The following is a 9,747-nucleotide window of genomic DNA, read 5'->3' as shown; positions in this document are numbered from 1 at the left end:
TCAGAGGCAGCTGTAACATGCGCACATAATGTAGGTATTACAATATTGAATATATATACATATATATATATATATTTCTACCCAGTCAGAGGCATGGCATGTGCACTACTGGTATTACTACAATATGTAATTATATTATTATAATTGTTCTACTCAGTCACAAGCAGCTGTAACATGTGCACATACTGGTATTATTACAATATTTGATCTTATTATTATCATCATATTCCTGCTCAGTCACCAGCTAACATGTGCAGAGCAGCCAGCAGCACTTGGCTCGCCTTCTAACTCTTAATGAGTCCAGAATGGCCGATGTGATCTGATCCACACAGCCGTTCGTATCAGAGGAACCATAACTCTCTTTGAGGAAATTTATGAATATGAATGATATTCTCTGCTGCTTGATGAATTACAGAAGCCGCGCGGTGTAGAACAGCTCATTCAGTGTGTGGGACAGCAGGGAGAGCTGCTCCGGGGCCCCGCTGCGCTCTCACGTCCGTCCAATCCGGTTATTATCTGTAGACTCTGTTTTAATACGAGAGGATAAAGTGAAGACATATTGGATCGGCCGCATTCACCGTGGGTTGAAATATGAATTTAGCCAGCAGCAGCACTGGGTTTGTATTGTGCGTCCCATTCACTCTCAGAATATGTCACCAGAATGATCAGGCCTGCGCCTATTTAGCCGCGCTGCTAAATCAGCGCGCAATGAGCCAATCTGGATTCCTCCGTTGCTTCGTGGTTTGGATGCGTTACAGAGAAAGAGGGAGATGTTGGTGCATGGGGTGACTATTTCAGCAACACGGCTGACTCCAGAGCAGTGGGACGCACTCCTCGTGTATTTGATTAGAAACAGACTGATCAAGGTTTCTGCTGGAGCCCAGATAAGACCATAGAGTAACAGACAGTAACAATATTTTGTTGTATTTGATATGTGTTGATTTACAAAACAGTTCCACTCTGGAATCAGGCTGGAGTTTGCACTGTTTTGTTGTCAATATATTGTTAAAGTACTTCGGCTTATTTTTACGCATGAACATGTCTGATGAATTGACACCAATGCGATTTCTACTTACATAATAGAAAAGACAACACCGGAATGTTTCTTTCACCCTATTTGATCAGCACACTCTGCTGCGGCCTATCTCTTTACCCATTATAGAAGTGATTCTGCCCTTCAGATGAGACCGTGATGTCTCCCTGGTGTTCCTCCGCCTCCATGACTGAAGCTCATCCTTGCTTTAACCTGATGTGAATGTGTTGTTGTGGTGCGAGGCTCCTGCTCGCTGCATTTGTTTAGATTTACTGTGCACCCCCACCACCAACACCACCACACACTCTCTCTCTCACACACACAGACTCACAGCCGTGTGAAGCAGCTTGCAGTTGCTGTCCTTCCCTGGGACAGCGGGACTGAGGCTGGAGGGAGGCCCCCAGCCTGCAGTGCAGTGCAGGGGCTTCTGGATTGAATGACGCTCCGACCCCGCCGGACCTCGGAGGACTACCACAATCATCCGCCGTCGAGTCCGCAGATGGTTTATGGGACGGCTTTGTTGGGGCCCAAGCTTAAATCAGTTTGAGTCCCGAGGCCTCTTTTGCTGGCCCCGGCAGTGCAGGGAGAAGCGGGGAGGCTGTGCTGAGACTTTGTACCTCTTTACACCAGAACAGCTGTTTGTTCCTCACTGCTAACACATCATTTGTAATTGATGTGCACTATATGACACATTCAACAAATGTTGTACAACTTATTGTAGCACGCTTTTATGAAATCATGATCAAATACAAGAACATTTGTATGTGTGTGTCAAAACAGATATGACTTTACCTTTCCTCCCACAAAGCATCCATAACACTAAATACCTGTGAACACATACATATGTTATGCATTCATAACTATACTGATAACAAAATAGGCTAGTTGTGATGATTTGTCTTTGTGTGTTTAAATGAATGTAAATGTTTCACCCATCGTACAGAGTAAGTACTTATTAACGTGCATAAGCATTTGTTCCACTGTGTTAAGCATGTTTAAGTGTTTGTATAGCGATTGTACAGGCTTAAGATTAATTGTTACTATGACTACTGCTCCCAATAATGTCAAGACTAATAACACTCCTGCTGCCAATACCAATGTTATGATTACCAATACTCCTGCTGCTATACCATCAGAATCAGAATCAGAACCGTTTATTGCCATGGTATGTTACATACAAGGAATTTGACATGACGGGAGGTGCAAACATTTAACAACAAACAACAACATCAACAGGGCAAAGTAGAAACATGTTAAATTTACAGAAAATATAAAATAACGTAAAATATAAAATAAAGTGAAATATAAAATAAAGTGCACAAACGGACAGATAACTGGACATAGACCAGTGACCTATGTTACAACTACTAATACTCCTGCTGCCAATGCCATTATTATGATTACCAATAATCCTGCTGCCAATACCAATGTTACGATACTAATACTCCTGCTGCCAATACCAATGTTACAACTACTAATACTCCTGCTGCCAATACCAATGTTACAACTACTAATACTCCTGCTGCCAATACCAATGTTACAATACTAATACTCCTGCTGCCAATACCAATGTTACAATACTAATACTCCTGCTGCCAATACCAATGTTACAATACTAATACTCCTGCTGCCAATACCAATGTTACGATACTAATACTCCTGCTGCCAATACCAATGTTACAACTACTAATACTCCTGCTGCCAATACCAATGTTACAATACTAATACTCCTGCTGCCAATACCAATGTTACAACTACTAATACTCCTGCTACCAATACCAATGTTACGATACTAATACTCCTGCTGCCAATACCAATGTTACAACTACTAATACTCCTGCTGCCAATGCCATTATTATGATTACCAATACTCCTGCTGCCAATACCAATGTTACAACTACTAATACTCCTGCTGCCAATACCAATGTTACGATACTAATACTCCTGCTGCCAATACCAATGTTACAACTACTAATACTTCTGCTGCCAATACCAATGTTACTACTACTAATACTCCTGCTGCCAATACCATTGTTACGATACTAATACTCCTGCTGTCTATACCAATGTTACAACTACTAATACTCCTGCTGCCAATACCAATGTTACAACTACTAATACTCCTGCTGCCAATACCAATGTTACAACTACTAATACTCCTGCTGCCAATACTAATGTTACAATACTAATACTCCTGCTGCCAATACCAATGTTACAACTACTAATACTCCTGCTGCCAATACAAATGTTACAATACTAATACTCCTGCTGCCAATACCAATGTTACGATACTAATACTCCTGCTGCCAATACCAATGTTACAACTACTAATACTCCTGCTGCCAATACCAATGTTACAATACTAATACTCCTGCTGCCAATACCAATGTTACAACTACTAATACTCCTGCTGCCAATACCAATGTTACGATACTAATACTTCTGCTGCCAATACCAATGTTACAACTATTAATACTCCTGCTGCCAATGCCATTATTATGATTACCAATACTCCTGCTGCCAATACCAATGTTACAACTACTAATACTCCTGCTGCCAATACCAATGTTACGATACTAATACTCCTGCTGCCAATACCAATGTTACAACTACTAATACTCCTGCTGCCAATACCAATGTTACTACTACTAATACTCCTGCTGCCAATACCATTGTTACGATACTAATACTCCTGCTGCCTATACCAATGTTACAACTACTAATACTCCTGCTGCCAATACCAATGTTACAACTACTAATACACCTGCTGCCAATGCCATTGTTATGATTACCAATACTCCTGCTGCCTATACCAATGTTATGGTACTAATACTCCTGCTGCCAATGCCAATGTTACAACTACTAATACTCCTGCTGCCAATGCCATTGTTATGATTAACAATACTCCTCCTGCCTATACCAATGTTATGATTACCAATACTCCTCCTGCCGATACCAATGTTATGATTATCAATATACTCCTCCTGCCTATACCAATGTTATGATACGAATACTCCTGCTGCCAATGCCATTGTTATGATTGCCAATACTCCTCCTGCCTATACCAATGTTATGATTACCAATACTCCTCCTGCCTATGTTATGATACCAATATTATTAATACTAATATTATGATACTAATACTCCTGCTGCCAATACCAATGTTACAACGACTAGTACTCCTGCTGCCAATGCCATTGTTATGATTACCAATACTCCTGCTGCCAATACCAATGTTACAACTACTAATACTCCTGCTGCCTATACCAATGTTACAGCTGCTAATACTCCTGCTGCCAATGCCATTGTTATGATCACCAATAGTCCTGCTGACTATACCAATGTTACGACTACTAATACTCTTGCAGCCTATATCAATGTTACGACTACTAATACTCTTGCTGCCTATATCAATGTTATGACTACTAATACTCTTGCTGCCTATATCAATGTTACGACTACTAATATTGTTGCTGCCTATATCAATGTTACGACTACTAATACTCTTGCTGCCTATATCAATGTTATGTTTACCTATAGAGTGGTCTCGTGTGACGTCACAGTTTAGCTGTCGGCCATGTTGGAGTACACACACAAAGCCACTGGCATGCACGGCTGAGTCGCATAACCTATCGGTGGTGAACTTTTGTTCTGTCTTTGGTTGTGGCAGCAGAGCTGATAGAGACAAGAAATCATTCTTTCATTTGCCAGCGGTCATTACACATCAAGGAAATGACACGAAGGAGCTATCCAAGCGACGTCGTGAGAAATGGCTGTCACGCATCTCTCGAGATATAAAGGAATGGAATTTGGCGTACACTAGAGTATGTGCGGATCACTTTATAAGTGGTAAGTGATTTTATTAACAAATTAGTTTGTGAACAGTATTTAATGAAGGAAATATAAATTAATCCGATAAGACTACTTTGGTAAACTTATATTTCAATGTTTATTACAAACTGTTTCAGGTAAACCCTCTACTCTCCAAGATGCCGATAATCTAGACTGGTCTCCGTCTCTAAAACTTGGACATGAGAAGGTTAACGAAGCTTCATCGGCCCGTGACAGCAGTCGGTACCATAGACGTGTCGAGCGTGTACAACAGCGAAACACATAGATGCAGCCTCAGCATTGCTTGATATGAGTTCAACGTCGGATCATGCATATGACAGCCCACCAGCAGCAGAGGATGAGGACGAGGATAAGAATAACCAAGCCAACCAGACAGACCTCGTGGGGCCACGATTGCAGCAATGCAAGCTGAGATGCAGCGCCGACTCTCGGAAAATCTGAATTTGAAAAAGGAACTTTCCGATGAACGATCCATGTTTGATTCAGAATTTTTCAAAAATAATGATGAAAAAGTGAGATATTATACTGGACTGCCGGACTTCTCAACCCTGCAAATTCTATACCATTTTATAGAACCACACATCCCATATTCTACTTGTGTAAGGACTGGGGGTGTTCACGAGATACGTGTAGATGTTGGCGTAGTTTACCGATGGAAGATAAGTAGGATCGGCACTGAAACGATCTGCACTCATCGTGTAGGGATCCAAGTTACCAATAACCTTCAATTTGGCCAGGTAGCGAACCTTTGATGCACTATCCAGTGATTCAAAGTATGGTATTTTCGCCGCACTTCCTTGTTTACTCGCCGCCATGTAGGATCTGTATGTACTCCAACATGGCGGACAGACCTCGTAACTAAGGAGATTGTGACGTAGGTGAGACTACTCTATACTCCTGCTGCCAATGCCAATGTTACAACTACGAATACTCTTGCTGCCAATACCAATGTTATGTTTACTAATACTCCTGCTGCCAATGCCAATGTTACAACTGTTAATACTCCTGCTGCCAATGCCAATGTTACAACTACTAATACTCCTGCTGCCAATGCCAATGTTACAACTACTAATACTCCTGCTGCCTAAACCAATGTTACGACTACTAATACTCTTGCTGCCTATATCAATGTTATGTTTACCAATACTCCTGCTGCCAATGCCAATGTTACAACTGTTAATACTCCTGCTGCCAATGCCAATGTTACAACTACTAATACTCCTGCTGCCAATGCCAATGTTACAACTACTAATACTCCTGCTGCCTAAACCAATGTTACGATACTAATACTCCTGCTGCCAATGCCATTGTTATAATTACTACCGGTAATACGCCTGCTGCCAATGCCATTGTTATGACAACTAACACTCTTGCTGCCAATGCCAGAGTTATGACTACTAATACTCCTGCGTCTAATATGGCTAGCTCAATTTTAACAGCTGCATCCCTACACTCATTTTAGAAATAGAGACTTTAGTCCTATGTGCATGACAGCTAACACTCTTAGTGTTATTACTACCCCTCTTGCAACCACAGGGCTGGAGCTGAGGATACTGGGTTCATGTCCTCCGTGGGGTTTCTGGAAACGACATTCGGCAGTGTTGCAGGGTGATTGTGATCATTTCTAAAGTCCATAGCTGAATCGAAGTGTGTTTTTGGGGGGGAACACTTTTTATTAAGTCAAATAGTGATCATCAGGCTCCCTCCTATCACCGACCTGTTCCACCACCACACTCCATCCCGTCGACTCCGCTCCTCTGATACCATCATGTCTCTTCCACTAAGGACCAAGCACCGGACATGGGGCGACAGAGCCTTCTCCATAGCTGCACCCGCCATCTGGAACTCTCTCCCCAAACACATCCGAGACTGCACCGATCTTTCCATGTTCAAATCACAAATCAAAACTCACCTGTTCAGAACTGTCTTAATGTGTGACGAATGTTGTGTGTTCTATGTTTTTAGTGTTTAGCTTTTTATGATGATTTTAATGTTTGTAAAATGTCTTTGAGTATCTTGAAAAGCGCTCTATAAAAAAAATGTGTTACTATTTTATTATTATTGGTAATAGAGCTTGTAGAAAATATATTTCGACAGTTAAAACAGGCCATGATAATCTGAGATTGGTTGACTTTATTGGTTGCTATGGGGAAAAACCTTTAAGAAAGGTGGACTTGCACTTTTGGGGATTTGGACCCATGATGACCTGCAGTAGTATTAATAAAACTACCAAACTCTGTGTAATTATCAGCATGTACAATCAGTGCTTCCTGCAAGTGCCAACAATAACACTGTCTGAAGGATGGCTGCAGGTCCCTCTGCTTCTGTTACCCTTACCGTTACTCGATCTCATGCTTTTCTTGAACTGCAACACATGATGCAGATTTTACTACTTGCACTACTTCAAAATGCGGGCCTCGTTACAACTGTTTCTCGATCACGTGAGAGGCACGAGAGGAAACAGAGATCCCCGCCGCTCTCCTCTATAGACTCCGTGTCTGGGTCTGGCATTTGGGTGCAGAGACAAACACAGGAACCGCAGCGGCTTCACGAGCTCCTAATGGTCGGATGACGACACTCCTAATGAATGCACTCATCATCTGTGTGTTTTTGTGTGGGTGAGGGGTGAGGAGGAGGAGGGGGGGGGGGGTTTATGGGTTTATGACAGTCTTTTGGTGTTGCAGCCAAACAGACGCCCCTCTCCTTTAAGCTGCAGTGTGCAACTGAGGAGACATATTTCAAACACATGCTGCCCCCCCCCCACACACACACACATATTTAATTAGAAGTAGAGACAAGAAGCATGGTCGTACTGTAAAGTATCTTCTTTAATAAGGAATCCAGCATCAACAGTGCCATCAGCACAGAGACAGAGAGAAAAATGAGACAACAACACAGAGAAAAGAGAGGGAAACATACACGAGGGAACTGGAACATTTCACAGGGAGGAGAGGATCAGTGACTGGAGTTCGTCCTGCTCTTTAATAAAGTATAGTGTGGCCACGTGGCTTTGATTTGCCTTATTTAAAAAGAAGAAAACAGGAAGGACAAACGTTAAATGACTTGTGAAGGATGTCCACATTTATCAGCAGAAAAAAAAAAAACTCCAGAAACTTTGTTCCTCCAAGGAGAAAATTGGGACAGGCACCATAAAGTCATAATCAGGTCGGGAAATAACAGGAAATAATAAAAAAAGTATAATTTAAAAAAATGCTTTGCTTTATTCTATAAAACCTTTTTCTTCCTCTCTGCCCCAAACACTGTCATTAAACAAACAGTAGACATGACACAACGACATGAGAACAGAAAGTAAAGAACACGACAGAGAGAAATCATCTATATTACAGTAAGATGCCAAGTCCCATAAGACAAAACAATAATATTCAGCATATTTAACTCATTCCAATAAGAAAGACGAGGTGACTCACTTTATGTACAATAAATTAGAAATATGTCCTATCAAGAAACGTCTTATTTAGTCGTGTTTTAATTTTCCCAGCAAGCATTCCCCTCGGACAGATTAAACACATAAAGAGACGACGATACAACGTCTTCGAATGCCTCGAAGCATGCGCAAACCATGTAAACATTTGTACTCATAAATAGAGGATTTGATACTTCTGTGTTTAAGACTTTGCAAAGAAAAAGAGAGGCTGATTTGAGACCCGTTGGTGTCTGCATGTAAACTACAAATGAAAATAATATTGACTAAACTGGAGGAAATATCCGCGCAAGTGTGCGTAAACTATATTTATGCCTCTTTTTGTTTTACAACGGTGGTGCACAAGCAGCCTTTGTGGTATGCAACACACACACACACACACACACACACACACACACACACACACACACAAATGCTCGCACACACAACGTTGTAAAGCCAATGTGTTGTTTATGATCCGTCCATAAAACTGCCATCGGACGCTATTTAACTACGCCGACACTTCAAATAACGCCACAGCGGCAGGCCGGTCTTCCGACACGGCCTCTTCATATTTTAACTTCCAGATCAATAAACATTGTGCATAAACTGAAGTCTTACCAGATAATAATGCCAGAGCTATTAAAGCTAGACACTATTGCGAAAGCATTTCACGCGGGAAGAAATCTGAATTGTCCAGTTGTGTCTTTTTTCACAAACCTCTAGGAATGATATTTCCAGGATAATAATAATAATAATTATAAAAAACAAAACTGAAAGTGAATTTCAAAATTGTCGGTATACATGTGAGCGCATCGGGGCTCCGTCTTCAGTCCCAGGTTGCGTATATGTCTATTTCCTGTAATGATAGAGAAACCCGCCTTGCATAGCAGATAATACACAATATACTGTATGTATAAAAATAGAGCTGATCACTTCTGCAAGAAGCACGTTGGATTACGATATGAAGATGGTGACTGCGAGGTTGCCGATTTAAAAAGATTCATGCAAACATATGCGCGCACTCGGAAATCAGAAATGAACAACTTTTTTCACTCTAAATAGCTTGTAAACTAGGATGCATGGGTGACTTTTACTGGCCAGTCCAATCAAGCGTTGTAGCTTGTGTCTTTAATGCTGTTTGTGTGGTGCGAGACATTTGAGAGGAAGCCACCAAAACAACGCGGAGGCATTTATCGTCAAAGTCCTGATGCTTGAGGCTTAATTTAGATAAGGATGCATTTGATTACAAAAAAGAAATGGCGATTTGTGCTATGTCTCCTCTCACATAGACTCCGGGCTCATGTGAAGCGGAGGGGACGACTATCGATAGCCGATAAAGGCCTCGGAGGAGCCGCCACCGCCACAGGGCATAAAGTATCCGGCTAGCAAGCTGAAGGGCTCGGATCCACCATATCGACAGCAGTCTAATCGGAATCCC

This window comes from Melanostigma gelatinosum, assembly GCF_949748355.1.
Source record: "Melanostigma gelatinosum genome assembly, chromosome: 13".
Lineage (NCBI taxonomy): Eukaryota > Metazoa > Chordata > Actinopteri > Perciformes > Zoarcidae > Melanostigma > Melanostigma gelatinosum.
Note: the sequence above shows the minus strand (reverse complement) of the source record.